The sequence below is a fragment of the Ovis canadensis genome, chromosome 15 (genome assembly GCF_042477335.2).
Source record: "Ovis canadensis isolate MfBH-ARS-UI-01 breed Bighorn chromosome 15, ARS-UI_OviCan_v2, whole genome shotgun sequence".
NCBI lineage: Eukaryota > Metazoa > Chordata > Mammalia > Artiodactyla > Bovidae > Ovis > Ovis canadensis.
Genome location: NC_091259.1, coordinates 37806435 through 37821804, shown reverse-complemented (window position 1 = coordinate 37821804; position 15370 = coordinate 37806435). Strand labels below are relative to the sequence as shown.

The 15370-nt window shown below is 47.2% G+C and overlaps 1 long non-coding RNA gene across 1 annotated transcript in view; it reads right to left on the bottom strand.

Annotated features, from left to right (window-relative positions):
* The window catches only part of LOC138420927 (uncharacterized), a 69091-nt gene extending 53761 nt beyond the window's left edge, over positions 1 to 15330 (bottom strand). Inside the window, exon 1 of the long non-coding RNA XR_011249363.1 lies at positions 15228 to 15330. This is a non-coding gene — a long non-coding RNA (uncharacterized lncRNA). The remainder of the gene's footprint in view (positions 1 to 15227) is intronic.
* Positions 15331 to 15370: the final 40 nt, after the last annotated feature.

Genomic DNA, 15370 nt, shown 5'->3' with positions numbered 1-15370 from the left:
TACAGAGTTTCAGTTCTGCAAGATGAAAAGCATTCTGGAGATGGATGATGGAAGTTTCACAACAATGTGCACCAAACGGTTTTATCTATTTTAACACAATGTTGTTTTTTTTTATTAAAAAAGGAAACAGGGGAAATTTTTGCTGTGTTTATGTGAGCACTTACATTTGTAAAATGCATTTTAGAGTCTTAACTGTGTCAGGAAGTAAAAAGGTCAGACAGTGGGCAGATTACACATAGATGGAAAGAGGAGGTACAGGGGGCCAAAAGTTGACAGGCCAGAGGGCTGGAGGGAGCATCCACGTGGTTATTGAAATCTTGGAGAAGGATAAAAGAGACACAGTGGAAAGGAAGCCATTGAGCCAGGAGCCAGCAGTGACCTGGAGCCAGCAGGTGGCAGCAGTGAGGAAGGGCGGCAATAGGGTACCCAGCTGCCTGTAGACTCCTCCACAAGGGAGGGAGGCGGCAAGGACACGCCCCCCACCTGCTATGGGTTGAAGTGTAGCCTCCCCAAAAAAACGTACAGTCAGGCCCTAATCCTCATGACCTATGAATGAAGCCTTATTGGGAAACTGGGTCTTTGCAGATGTAATCAAGCTAAAATGAAGTCATAGGATCAGGGTTAGTTGCTCAATCATGTCCAACTCTGTGACCCCATGGACTGTAGTCCACCAGGTTCCTCTGTCCATGGAATTCTCCAGGCAAGGATACTAAGTGGGTTGCCATTCCCTTCCCCAGGGGATCTTCCCTACCCAGGGATCCTGCATTGCAAACAGATTCTTTACTTTCTGGGCAACCAGGGAAGCCCATAGGATTAGAGTGGACCCTAATCCAAAGATTGGTGTCCTTATGAGAAAGGGCAATTTGAACACTGAGAAACAGGAGACACACAGAGAAGACCACCATGTGACGATGGAGGAAAGATTGGAGTGGTGCTGCCACCAGCCTAGGATCACTGGGGACCACCAGAAGCTGGAAGAGGCCAGGAAGGACCCTCCCCCAGAAGCCTCAGAGGGAGCATGGCCCTGGCAACACCTTGATTTTGGACTTCTGGCCAAAAGTGTAAGTCTAAGAAAAACATTTCTGTTGCTTTAAGAGATGGTCATTTGTCCCGGCAGCCCTAGGACACCCAAATCCCACCTCCCGACCCTGAGGTGTGTGAGGGATGGAGTAAAAGCAGACTCCACTGGAAGGGGGGAGGGAAGCTCGGGAAGGAAGGGAGATACATACACACACACACACACACACACACACACACATATATATAATTATGGCTGATTCACACTGTTGTGTGGCAGAGGCCAACACAACATCGCAAAGCAATTATCTTCCAGTTTAAAAAAAAGCAGACTCCACTGAAAGAGGCTTCAAGGGAAACAATGTCCTCAGGGGACAATGAGTTTCACTGAAGGCCAGCACTCAGACTCTCCGGAGAAGAGGCGGAGAACAAAGCAGAGCTTGTCTATCCCAGAGGAGTGTCCAGGCGTGAGAGGGTTTTGGAGAGGTGGGGACGGGAACTGGCTCAGGTAAGGAGATTCTACAGAAGAGAAATGCTGAATTCTCTGGACCACTGGTGACGGAGCTGGACAGGGAGGAGCGGGCCTGAGGCAGTCACTATGGGACAGTGGGCAGTCAGTTTAATTATGGCCTGACACTTGGTCCCACTGTCCCAGGCTCTTGGGGTGTCAGCTGCAGCCTTGGCACATTTAGGACACTGGCACCTCCAGCTGTGGGGCCTCCTGGGGCAACTCCATCCCCCACACAGGGTGACACAGCCTCTTGGAGCCTCCGTGTCTTCTGATGAAGCCGGCATCACAGCTCTGGGTTCAGGCTTCGGGCTTCAACGCTTCGCGGCTTTCTGCCATCTAGACCCTAGCTGTCCAGTATGGTAGCCAGTGGCCACATGTGGGCATTTAGACATAAACAAGTAACACTTAAGTGAATTAAATTTTCAGTTCCTCAGCCACAACAGCCACACTTCAAGTGCTCAACAGCACACGTGGCTGGTGATGTTCCCTCCTCACAGAAAGCTCTATTGGACAGAGCTGGACCAGACCAAGGGCAGGAACCATGGTGGTTTGCACCACGGTCCTTATGAAGCAGAGCTGTTCACCTCAGCCAAACTTGTGAAGAGGAGGAGGACCTTTAATAGGAACACCCCTCGCCTCACTCCCTCAAGTGAGGGTCAGCTCCAGCAATGCTCTGAGCACATCAACCCCTCAGAGCCCAGAACACAGTGTCAGGAGGCTCAGAAAGGAGAAAGCTTCTTCACCCTTAGAGTCTAAGATCTATCACCCCCCATTCGTTACTTCCTGTCAGCACAACTAACAGCGAAAGTCCACTTCCTTCAGAGGCGTGGGCTGGGGTACGCCTCTAACCCTAAGAGGCCACTCACACCCAGACTCATGGCACACGCCAACTCAGCTCATTCGAAAATGTCTGTGTTAGCCAGCCATCTGGGCCCTGAGTAGGCCTGAAGGAAGTCCGCCACCCACCAGCTCCCTCTCACCTTCTATCACCTCCAGCCCCACCCCACCCTCCGGCCCGCGTCCCTGTCTCACACCTCCGATCCTGCACACATACGCTGGGCAGAGACTCAAAACTCAGAGCCAGGACATACTTTCTCCTTAGTGCCTTCTAAAAAAGCTAGAAGGCCAGAAAACAATTCCCATCCACCGGATCTAACTACCCTCTCAGTTCAGTGATGGATACTTGCTCCACGTCTGGGAAACTAAAACCTCTTTGTGGTTATTTTCCCAAAGCCAAGAATCAGTCAGCCCCCGTGGGAAGTCTTTCGCTCGCTATAAACTGAAAATGTGCTTGCAACTTTTTCAAAAATATATTTATTATTCCTATTTGGCTTCGCCAGGTCTTTAGTCGGAGCATATGGAATCTAGTTCCCTGACCAGGGACCAAACCCAAGCCCTGGGAGGCATTGGGAGCGTGGAGTCTTAGCCACTGGACTGCCTGGAAAGGCCCTGTGCTGGCAACTTTTGAAGGATGGTTTTTCCTGCTTCTCCTTACCAAGGTGTCAAAAATCAGGATCTGATCTCAGGTGCCTTTATAAAGGCACCCTTTATAAAGGATTCTGCAAAGTCAGCTTGGAGACCATGAGGGAATGAGACAGCAGGGCCATGCCATCTGGAAATCCTAAAGTTCGGGCAGAAGGCACCTAACGTGAGGAAACCCCTAACCACATGGCGCCTGCACTGAACCAAACTAGACTGTTGAAACTGCAGGGAAATCCCAAAAAGGTGAAGTCACCCAGGGACGACAAACATAAATTAAAATATACATATTACTGCTAACTTCAGGTCTGTAAAATGTTACTGATACTTCCTTTAGTGTGAGTGTTAAATGTCGGCATTGATTTTAGTCAAGATAAAACAGTTATCAGGCATTGGGTATGTCACTCAGTCTTCCTAAACTTTTTTTTTTTTTTAATTAAAGGTTTTCAACCATAAAAACCTCACACTGTTTTCCAGAAACCTGACCCTCAGGATTGGGAAGACAATTTTGCCAAACCAAGAGAAATATGAGAAAGAAACTCGGGGAGCTTCCCTGGCAGCCCAGGGGTTAAGACTTTGCCTTCCAATGCAGGGTTGGGGATGCCAAAATACCGCATGCCTCGAAGCCAAAAAACCAAAACTGAAAACAGAAATACTATAGCAAATTCAATAAAAACATTAAAAATGGTCAACACCAAAAAAATCTTAAAAAAAAAAAAACAAACTTGGAACTAAGACGCAATGGAGGTGGTAAGAGGGGAACCTGAGGGGAACAAAAGGAAGAGAATCGTCCCCACAAGATGCACTACATACAGTACGATGAGGTTTTAAAATATTACTTTTGTTGGCTTCCCTTTACCCCTATGCTGCTGCTGCTGCTGCTAAGTAGCTTCAGTTGTGTCCGACTCTGTGCAACCCCATAGACGGCAGCCCACCAGGCTCCCCCGTCCCTGGGATTCTCCAGGCAAGAATACTGGAGTCCAGCCAAGGTTTTGTGCTCGTGCCTCAGGAAAAGGATGTGACAGCAAACACCAGGGGGCAGGGCTTCCCTTGTAGCTCAGTGGTGGAGAATCCGGAAGATCCCACAAGCTGCGGAGCAGCTGAGTCTGTGCGCTACAGCTACTGAGCCTGTCCTCTAGAGCCCCGGAAACACAACTTCTGAAGCCCACGTGCCCTAGAGCCCGTGCTTTGCAACAAGAGAAGCCACCGCAAAGGGAAGACTGGGCTCTGCAACTAGAAAAAGGCCCATGGGACAACAAAGACCCAGCACAGTTAAAAAAAAAGAAAGGGGAAAAATGGGAAGCCAGTTCTGGCCTTTATGCTCCATTAGCCTAGACCCTTCACAAGACAGAAGGGACTCACGGGCTGGAGAGAAGTTGTGGAAAAGATGTCTTGGGTAAAGCCAGGCCTCCCATTGGCACAACCACCAGCAACACCTGCAGACACAAGCCAGAGGCGAAGCCGCCAGGAGACAGAAAAAAAACCAGAGAAGGTTTTGAGATCTGACTACAAGAAGGCCCTACCACCCAACCAGGGGTAGATCCTAAGATAGAGGACAGGGCCCCAGATAGAGGAAGTGACTGCAGAGAGCAGCCTATTTTGGAGACAGCTGAAACCTTGGACAGCGTCATGCTTCCTCATGCTATTCTGGGGCCTGGAACAGGCAGAATAATTCCCACGTGTCCAGGAGTGACCAACAGGTAGCAGAGACACATCAGACCTAACGAGGTCACACAAGCAGGAACCAGGCAACATACATTCCAGTGGCCATTTAATATTGGGTTGGCCAAAAGGTTCATTTGGGTTCTTCTTACAGAACATCTTACAGAAAAAACCCAAATGAACTTTTTGGCCAACCCAATAATAAGGGCCACTTCCTCCAGGGCTTCAGTAAATATGTATGGGACACCCCTCAGAGTTCAGGCAATCCTTGCAGAAAGGAAAGGCAACTCCATCAACGGACCAAAACTCAGTGTCCACCACTCCAGTTAAATAGGGGCTGGCTCCACATAGAAAGGTTTCCCAGGTAGTTCAGTAGGAAAGAATTCACCTGCCAAGGAGGAGACGCAGGTTCAATCCCTGGGTCAGGAAAATCTCCTGGAGAAGGAAATGGCAACCCACTCCACTATATTCTTGCCTGGGAAAGCACATGGACAGAGCCACCTGGTAGGCTACAGTCCATGGAGTCGCAGAGTCAGACACAACTAAGCAACTAAACAGCAGCCACACAGAAATGTAGCGTATTGCAAAAAAAAAAAAAAGTTAGTTTCCTGTATATCTGAGTTGGAAGACTAAGAGAATACCTCTGTTTGAGAACTATGGGAGGAGAGAAGTTGAAAACTAGCAAATTTTTGGTAGTAAACTAGATAGATGATGCCACCATTCATAGATGTGGGGATTAAAGGAAGGGGAGCAAATGGAATGGAAAATGGTAAGTTTAAAGATATAGACACGCTCAGATTGAGGTACTGATGTGATGTCCAAGGGTATGTCAGGAGGCAGTTGGATAACTATGATTGGTACTCAGGAGTGAGTACACATTTGGGCATCATCAGCCCCGACAAGTAACAGCTAGCTGATGGATGAGCGAGAGATCAGATGAGCTCAGGCACTCACTACATGCCAAGCACTTTTGTTTATATGAACTTTTCTTTTTTCACCGTGCCACATGGCTTACGGGACCTTAGTTCCCCGATGAGGGATTGAACCTGCACCCTCGGCAGTGAAAGCATGGAGTCCTGACCACTGGACTGCCCCAGAATTTCCTAAACGAACCCATTTAGTCCTCAAATCAACTCCGTGAGAAAGCAGGTACTACTATCCCCATTTTGGGGGATATCTTTTTTACATGCACACTGCTATGTTTCCTTCTTTATTTTTGGCTGCGCCGGGTCTTCGTGGCTACACACAGGCTTTCTCTAGCTGTGGTGAGCAGGGGCTACACCTAGTTGTGGTGCAGAGGCTTCTCTTGTTGTGGAGTCCAGGCTCCAGGGGCAGGCACTTCAACAGCTGCAGGACATGGGCTCAGCAGTTGTGACTTGTGGGCTTGAGGGCACATGGACTCAGTAGTTGTGGCCTACGGGCTTAGTTGCTCTGCAGTATATGGGATCTTCCCAGACCAGGGATCAAACTTGCTGTCCCCTGTATTGTCAGGCAGATTCTTATCCGCTACGCCACCAGGGAAGTCCCCCATTTTTTGTTAACATATGAAGATACAGATGTAAAAGTTGCAGGGCTCGCCACTAGTAACCAGAGGAATCAGAAGTTCTCTCAGGAAATCTACAGCATACAATCTGCAAGTATAACAGCCACGGTGCTATAAGCTCTCTGAAAACTGAGACTGAAGGGACCCCAGAGGAGAGGGGGAATGAGAAGGAGGCAGCAGGGAGTAAAGGAGAAAAGCATAATCACACAATCTGTGGGAGGTATTAATTTTGTAAGAGGTCAAGTAATCGAGTATGACTAAAAAGGCCCACTGGAGCAACCAAGCAGGAGAGGATGCTGAGTGGGTGCGGGCGGTTTCCGGCTCTCTGCAGAATAGATGGGGAGGTGGGGAGACAGTGTGCACAACTCTTCCAAGAGAACTGTGAAGAGAAGAGAGCTAAGAGATTTCAAGATTTATGGGCTTTTTTAAGGGAAAGAATTGGGAGACTTATATGTCAAAGGGAAAGTCGGCAGATATCATATAAAGTCCCTTATATGTGAAATGAACTCACTTGCAAAACAGAAAGAGACTCACAGACATGAACTGGCTGGATGGTAGGGGGAGAATGAAGCGAAGGGGAAGTTAGGGGATTTGGGACGGACAGGTACACACTGCTATATTTAAAATGGATAACCAACAAGCACCTACTATATAGCACAGGGAACTCTGCTCAGTGTCATGCGGCAGCCTGGATGGGAGGGGAATTTGGGGGTAAAATGGATACATGTGTATGTATGCTGTCCCTTTGCTGTCCTCCTGAAACTACCACATCGTTAACTGGCTATACCCCAATACAAAATAAAAAGTTAAAAAAAGAAAAAGACAGGATTCCACCCGGGGACAGTGGCAGTGAATGTGGCAAGGAAGAATACGGAATGGAAACATGTTCAATCCCTGATTTCCAACCTCGAACCAGTCCTTGAAGCTGCTTGACAACCCTGTCTGTGCCCAGTTCATACATTTGCTCTGCCAGCCACTGGCCCGTACCAGCTAGTTCTCAAAGGGTCATCAGACCAGCAGCTTCAGCACCACCCAGAAACTCCTTAGAAACTCAGATTCTCAGGCCCACCCAGCCCTCCAGAGCCAGACACTCTGGATGCGGCTTGAACAGACTCTAGGTGATTCTGATACACACTCAAGGTTAAGTGCCCCGAGATGACTAGTGCACCAACCCCGCCCCGACCTCTCTTAATTTCCAACCCTTTCTCTATCCTCTCAGCTGACCTTGCTGCCTAATTCACTGAGGGAAAGAGGCCATCCGAGAGAATCTCCACCAGATTCCACCACATCCATCCATCTCTGTGCCGTGGTGCCCATACTGTGGTGCTCATTTCTCACTCTGGATGCACCTTAGTGCCCTGACCAAGGCCAAGCTCTCATTCTGTATGAGATCCCATCCGCTCTTACCTTGTCAACAAGGTTGCTCCACTAATCTCTCTCCTGCATCATCTGACTCTGGCTTTTTCCCATCAACATATAAACGTACAACTATTTTTCCCACTTAAAAAATTGTCTTTGTAACTGAACAGGACCCTGTGGGGCCCTCAAAGCACAGAGCCGCCTATATCCTCTGCCTTTCTCTTATGTGTAGAAAGACTTTAGCCTCCTAGGCCTTCCCAAAGAACAAATTTAATCAGAGAAGTGAGAAAATGCAGAATGAAAGGAAAACAGTCAAGCAAGACAATAAGAGTTTATCTATTAAACCAAGTCAAGGGGGACTGCCCTGGTGGCCCAGCGGTTAAGACTCTGTGCTCCCAATGCAGGGGCCCTGGGTTGGTCCCTGGTCAGGGAACTAGATCCCACACATGGCAACAAAGACCCCCACAAGCCAAAACTAAGACCTGGCATAGCCAAATACATTTTTCAAAAACAAATAAATAAATAAACCAACTCACGAACTTTAGTTCCTCCTCAAGGGCCATGGATAATATTCTGAGCCGTATCCTTTGCACTATATTCTGCAGATACTGAAACCCTCACCAGGTGGAAGAAGTTAACTACATGCTGACCACCAACACTTAGACCCCAGACAGTTGGAACTGAAACTGTGCAACTCAGACTGGGACTTGAACCCACAGTCTTTTAACTGGGATCACACACCTGGTCTCAGGACTTAATGAAACTCAGCTTATTGATGTCTCATCACAAAAAGAATTCAGTGAGAGACAAAGTGATAGCTAAAAAGTGGACTTAGAACACACTCCACAGACAGAGTGTAGGCCATCTCAGAAGGTGAGAGCGGCCCCAGTGTATGGAGTTGTCAGTTTTTACAAGGGTGGGTAATTTCATAAGCTAATGAGTGGGAGAAGTGTTCTAACTATCTGGAGGAAGAGGTGGGAATTTCCAGGAATTAGGCCACCACCCACTTTGACCTTTAGGGTTAGCTCTGAATGGTCAAGGTGCTGGACGGTGTGTCATTTAGATGCTAAGGTATTATACTGAGCATATAATGAAACTCATTTGCCATCACTTCATGGCAAACCAGATGGGGAAACAATGAAAACAGTGAGAAACTTTATTTTCTTGGGCTCCAAAATCACTGCAGATGGTGACTGCAGCCATGAAATTAAAAGATGCTTGCTCCTTGGAAGCTATGACCAACCTAGACAGCATATTAAAAAACAGAGACGTTACTTTGCCAACAAAGGTCTGTCTAGTTAAAACTATGGCTTTTCCAGTAGTCATGTATGGATGTGATAGTTGGACTATAAAGAAAGCTAAGTGCCAAAGATTTGATGCTTTTGACCTATGGTGTTGGAGAAGGCTCTTGAGTCCCTTGACTGCAAGGAGATCCAACCAGTCCATCCTAAAGAAAATCAGTCCTAAATATTCATTGGAAGGACTGATGCTGAAACTGAAACTCTAATACTTTGTCCACCTAATGTGAAGAACTGACTCACTGAAAAAGATCCTGATGCTGGGAAAGATTGAAGGCAGGAGGAGAGGGGGTGACACAGGATGAGATGTTGGATGGCATCACCGACTTGATGGACATGAGTTTGAGTAAGTTCCAGAAGTTGGTGATGGACAGGGAAGCCTGGCGCGCTGCAGTCCATGAAGTCGCAAAGTGTCGTACACGACTGAGCAACTGAACTGAGCTGAACTGAATGAGGCTCAAGGTCCACTGGAAGTCTAATCTCCTGCCATCTTGGACCTAGATGTTTCTAACCAGTTTGTCATGGTGGCTCAGTGATAAAGAATCTGCCTGCCAAAGAAGGAGACATAGGTTCAGTCCCTGGGTTGGGAAGATCCCCTGGAGAAGGAAATGGCAACCCACTCCAACATTCTTGCCTGGGAAATCCCATGGACAGAGGAGCCTGGCAGGCTACAGTCCACGGGGTCGCAAAAGAGTTGGACACGACTTAGCAACTAAACAGAAATTCTCTACAACCATTTAATGTCAGAGATGCCAAGGACAAACTGGCACTTGCCAAAGGCATTTGCCACCTGCCTCTGCAGGGATTGAAGCCCATGCTGTTGCAACTGTTGATCTTCCACGTGCCCCGAAGGAAGTTCAGGGTGGAAACCAGGAGCGGGATACTTTGTGTTCCAGGAAAACTGGCAGAATGGGTCCTTAGATAGCTAGATATTTTCAGGAACTGATTTTATGAGCCCAATCCTTGCATCTCCTCCTATCTAGAAAAGCACTAAATCCCCTCACGGTGACATCAGCCCCTCATGGCTAGCAGAAAACTTCTGCAAAGAAAATGCTTGCTTGTATGAACTCCCCCTTCACCAAAACCACATATCCTCCCCACCACCTCACCTCATTGGAGCAGTTTCTCAGAGCTATCTGAGGTGCAGCATCTCGGGCTGCAGTTCTCATTTTGCCCCCAAATAAAACTATTTTGTCCCCAATAAATCGTAACTCTCACATTGTATATCTTTTTTAAGTCGACAGAGAGCGCCAGGGTTCAGTCCTTGCACATCTTTTCTTTCCTGTTTATATTTGCTCCCTTGGTGATTTCTTTTAATCTCATAGCTTTAAATAACATCCATATGCTTGACGACTCTCAATTGTAATCTCCAACCCAGATCTTGCCAAACATGTAAATCCAACTTCTTTCTTGGTGTCTTGACACGCCTAATAGACATCTCAAACTTAATACACGTTAAATCAAGTTCCTGATCTTCCCCTCACTCCCAAATCTACTCCTTCTGTGATGTGTGTGTGCACGCACGTACGTGCGCACTCAGCTGCTCAGTCTTGTCGACTCTCTGCGACCCCATGGACTGTAGCCTGCCAGGCTCCTCTGTCCAAGGAACTTTCCGTGCAAGAATACTAGAGTGGGTTGCCATTTCCTACTCCAGGGATCTTCCCAATCCAGGAATTAAAACCCGTGTCTCCTGTATTGGTAGGCAGATTCTTTACCACTGAGCCACCTAGAGCAAAATCTGACTACATGTTGGATCTGTCTTTTACTCTAATCTTTGCTTCCTGTTGCTTTTGTTCACTAACAGGATACTGTCTATACATAATGGCCTGCCACAGGGAACCCTCCCTTCTGCCTGAAGATTAAACCAAAGTGCCTTTGTTTAGGGAGACATCCTGATCTTGTCCACCTGTGAATGGCTATACGAAAAAAGACATTAACACACTTCCTTCCCTCTATTACACAAGACTGGCCATTCCAGGAGATATTTGCAAGACTTATGGCCTTTTGGGGCTTTCTAGGTGGCTCAGTGGTAAAGGATCTGGCTGCCAATGCAGGGGACTTGGGTTTGATCCCTGGACTAGCTACAGTCCATGGGGTCACAAAGAGGCGGACACTACTGAGCAATTGCACTTCACTTCACTTCTTGGAGGAGGAAATGGCATCCACTCCAGTATTCTTGTCTAGGAAATCCCATGGACAGAGGAGACTGGTGGGCTACTGTCCATGGGGTCACAAAAGAGTTGGACATGACTGAGCATACACACATGGCCTTTTTAAATACTTTACTTCCTCACCTCCTCCCCATCTCTGTTCTATAGAAGACATCCAGACCCTGATAAGATGGCTTTTTTGAGACCCTAGTCTGCCATCTTCTCTGCCAACTTTCCGAATAATGTCTCTATTCCTCGCCTCAGCACCTTGTCTCCCAATTTACTGGCCTGTTGTGCATGAAGCACAAAGACCTAGGACTCGGTAAAACTTTCACAACCTATACATCCTCAGTTAATGGTCAGGCCAAAAATTCCTCCCTTTTTCTTATGCCACCCAATCCATCAGGAAACCCTACTGGCTCTACATTCAAAACATCCAGAATCCAACTGCCTCTCACCTCCTCTCCTGTTACCACACTAACCAGAGCCACCATCACCTCTCAGAGGATGACTGTAGTGACATACTTGGTCTCCTGCTTCTACTCAGGCTCTCTTCAGATCTGTCCTCCATTCACTGTGGGGTCCCATACCAAGGTCACAGATGCGAGACCTTGAACCAAGGCCATCTATGGAACTAACTGAACCCAGCTGTAACCATTGCCAAAAGCCCCCCAGTACTTACAGACAGCTTCCTGACCCCAAATTAGGCAAAATACTCACCCTAGCCAATCACCTAATGCCACCTTTCCAGCAGGAATTTTTTTTCTTGAGGCTATAAAAATTGGCTGCTGCTGCTGCTGCTAAGTCGCTTCAGTCCTGTCTGACTCTGTGCGACCCCATAGATGGCAGCCCACCAGGCTCCCCTGTCCCTGGGATTCTCCAGGCAAGAACACTGGAGTGGGTTGCCATTTCCTTCTCCAATACATGAAAGTGAAAAGTGAAAGTGAAGTCACTCAGTCATGTCCGACCCTCAGCGACCCCATGGACTGCAGCCTACCAGGCTCCTCTGTCCATGGGATTTTCCAGGAAAGAGACTGGAGTGGGTTGCCATTGCTTTCTCCGATAAAAATTGGCTACTAACCCACAAAAACTGTTGACTCTCCCTGACCTGTCAGAAGGTCAGCCCACTTCACTTGAAGCACCCTAAACTCACTCCCTTCTGAAATACTCTGTGTCTGGAAATTCTTTTCCAACCCAGGCTCAGACTGCCATGACATACAGTGGTTTTGGGGACTCTGTTAAAGCAAAAATCAGATCTACGTCCCTCCTCTGTTCAGTGGCTCCTATCTCAAAGTAAAAGTTCAGTTCAGTTCAGTTCGTGTCCGATTCTTTGCGACACTATGGACTGCAGCACATCAGGCTTCCCTGTCCATCACCAACTCCCGGCGCTTACTCAAACTCATATCTATCAAGTCGGGGATGCCATCCAACCATCTCATCCTCTGTCATCCCTTTCTCCTCCTGCCTTCATTCTTTCCCAGCATCAGGCTCTTTTCCAGTGAGTCAGTTCTTCGCATTAGGTGGCCAAAGTATTGGAGTTCCAGCTTCAGCGTCAGTCCTCCCAATGAATATTCAGGACTGATTTCCTTTAGGATTGACTGCTTTGATCTCCTTGCAGTCCAAGGGACTCTCAAGAGTCTTTTTCAACATCACAGTTCAAAAGTATCAAATCTTTGGCACTCAGCTTTCTTTATAGTCCAACTCTCACATCCATACATGACTACTAGAAATCTTTCCAGTAAAAGTTAAAGTCACTGAAATGCTCTTAGGATCCAACAAGGGTGTTCCCTTATCTCTTTGACTTTGTCTTCCTGTCTCTAGCTTGTCCTCTTTCACTCCAACCGCACTGATCTTCATTCTCTTCCTCAAAGGTGGCCTACCTCAGGACATCTGCATTACTGTTCCCTCTGTTTCGAATACTCTCTGCCCAGACATCCAGATGGCTCACTCCCTTAGCTCCTTTGGGTTATCCAAAGTCACTTTATCATTGGGACCATCTCTGATATCACTTGACACACTGTATCATCCTCCCTGTTTTATTTGCCTCTATCACTCTGAATGCCATCCAATACTATATAGTTTACTTATTTCCTTATTGTCTTCTACTTCTACAAAATGTAAGCTCCTTAAAGGCAAAGACTTCGCCTGTTTTGTTCACTGCTGTATCCCCACTTCCAAGAAGATTACCCAGCATGTCCAGTAGCTATCCCTAAAATGCAATGGAATGAGGGTCCTAAGGTAAACAGAGTAGGCGGTCCCTGGAGAAAGAGAACTAGGTATTGCTTTCTTGACAGAGGAGAAGCCATTTTTGGCTGAAGCTGTTTTGTCATCTAAGCCTGGCCTCAGTGGCAGATCTTGAACAGGTCTCAGTGACCAACGACCTTAAGTGAAGGGAAAGAATGCAGAAATAAAGGAAAACCAGTCAAGAAACAATTGCTCAGTTAAGTAATAGTAAACAATAGTTTAATAAAAAGAGTCCTAGTTCTTCCTCAAGGGATACACATAAGAATCTGATGTCAGTCTTTTCGTTCAGCTGGATCTAAGAGCCTCACCAAGGTGGAGGATGATAACTATCTGCTGAGACCCTAGACAGGTCTGAATCTAGGGAATGATGCTGACCTTTTCCAACACTCTGACTTCAATCAACTAAGGTGAAGTCACTCAGTCGTGTCTGACTCTTTGCAACCCCGTGGACTGTAGCCCACCAAGCTCCTCTGTCCGTGGGATTCTCCAGGCAACAGTACTGGAGTGGGTTGCCATTTCCTTCAATCAACTAAAGCCCTCTGTTAAAAAGCAGAGACATCACTTTGCTGACAAATTCCATCTAGTCAAGGCTATGGTTTTTCCAGTAGTCATATATGGATGTGAGAGTTGGACTATAAAGAAAGCTGAGGGCCAACAAATTGATGATTTTGAACTGTGGTGTTGGAGAAGACTCTTGAGTCCCTTGGACTGCAAGGAGATCAAAGCAGTCAATCCTAAAGGAAATCAGTCCTGACTATTCATTGGAAGGACTGATGCTGAAGCTGGAACTCCAATACTTAGTCCACCTAATGCGAAGAACTGACTCACTGAAAAAGAGCCTGATGCTAGGAAAGAATGAAGGCAGGAGGAGAAAGGGATGACAGATGAGATGGTTGGATGGCATCCCCGACTCAATGGACATGAGTTTGAGCAAGCTCCAGGAGTTGGTGAATGACAGGGAAGTCTGGTGTGCTGCAGTCCATGGGGTTGCAGAGTCAGTGACTGAGGGACTGAACCAAACTGAAGGCTGTTAACCTTTGATCCAATTCTATGTGGAATTCCGTTTAAGCCCCTTCATGAATATGCATACACTGCTCAATCCCTCATGAATATGCATGTACCCTTAGCTTAAAACTTCCCCAATTTTGCTATTCAGGGAGACACTGCTTGGGGAAAGATCCCATCTACTCTCCTCCCTTGCTGCAAGTAATAAATTCTTCCTTCTCCAGATCTTTTGACTTGGTTGTCTTTTGGCTTGACACCCACCAAAAGGGGAACCCGGTTTGAGGGTAACAATAGGAAACACAAGAGCTGCGATCTGGAAGGTATTTGTCTTGCACAAGAGGGACACAGCTCTCACCGCTCCTGGAGCAGAGGTAAGAATGAATTCAGCTATGTTTGTAGGCAGAACTTTAAGGATTTCCCCCCTGATTGCCTCCAGTTCCTCAGGGAAATAGAAGACAAGGAGGGACTTAGGAGAGTGGTAATGGACAAATGCCAGCTGCAGAGAACAAGAGAAGCAGCTAAGGACACTTGGAAGGACTGACGGTCCAGGTGAAACTGAAAACCTTGGACTTGCCTTGGCACCAATCTACCTGGCCGTGTGGTTTTCTTCACAGTAGAGGAAAGGGGGGAAAGTTATATACAAAGAATGGAAGTGACCCAAAAAATCAAGTTTCCTTTGGCTTTTTCTTGAAAGACAAAAAGAGAATCTCTTCTACTGACCCAGTGCCACCGTTTTACCCACTTCAGAAAACACCACCAGTCACTCGTCTCATGTTAGTAAAATAAGCAGAGAGTGTCTTAAAGAGTAGAGAAGGGAAGAGCCAGAAGAACTGGCCCTCTCCCAGTTGGGTGGGAAGGAGCTGGAACATTTAGCCTTCCCTAAAATCTGAAAGCTGATATGTACGCCCTGGGGTTCAACGCTGAGCCTTCTCCCCGTGACCCTTCCTCTTTCCCAATACCTTCCAGCTGTCCCGTCGTGTCATATTCAGGTCCACTTCAGGTACTCCAACCACCCCTTCCAAGCTCGCGTGCCTTTTCTCCACGTGGTTCTCTGTATATGTCGGTCGCCTGGGAGATCCTGGTCGGGCGGGGCTCTGATGAC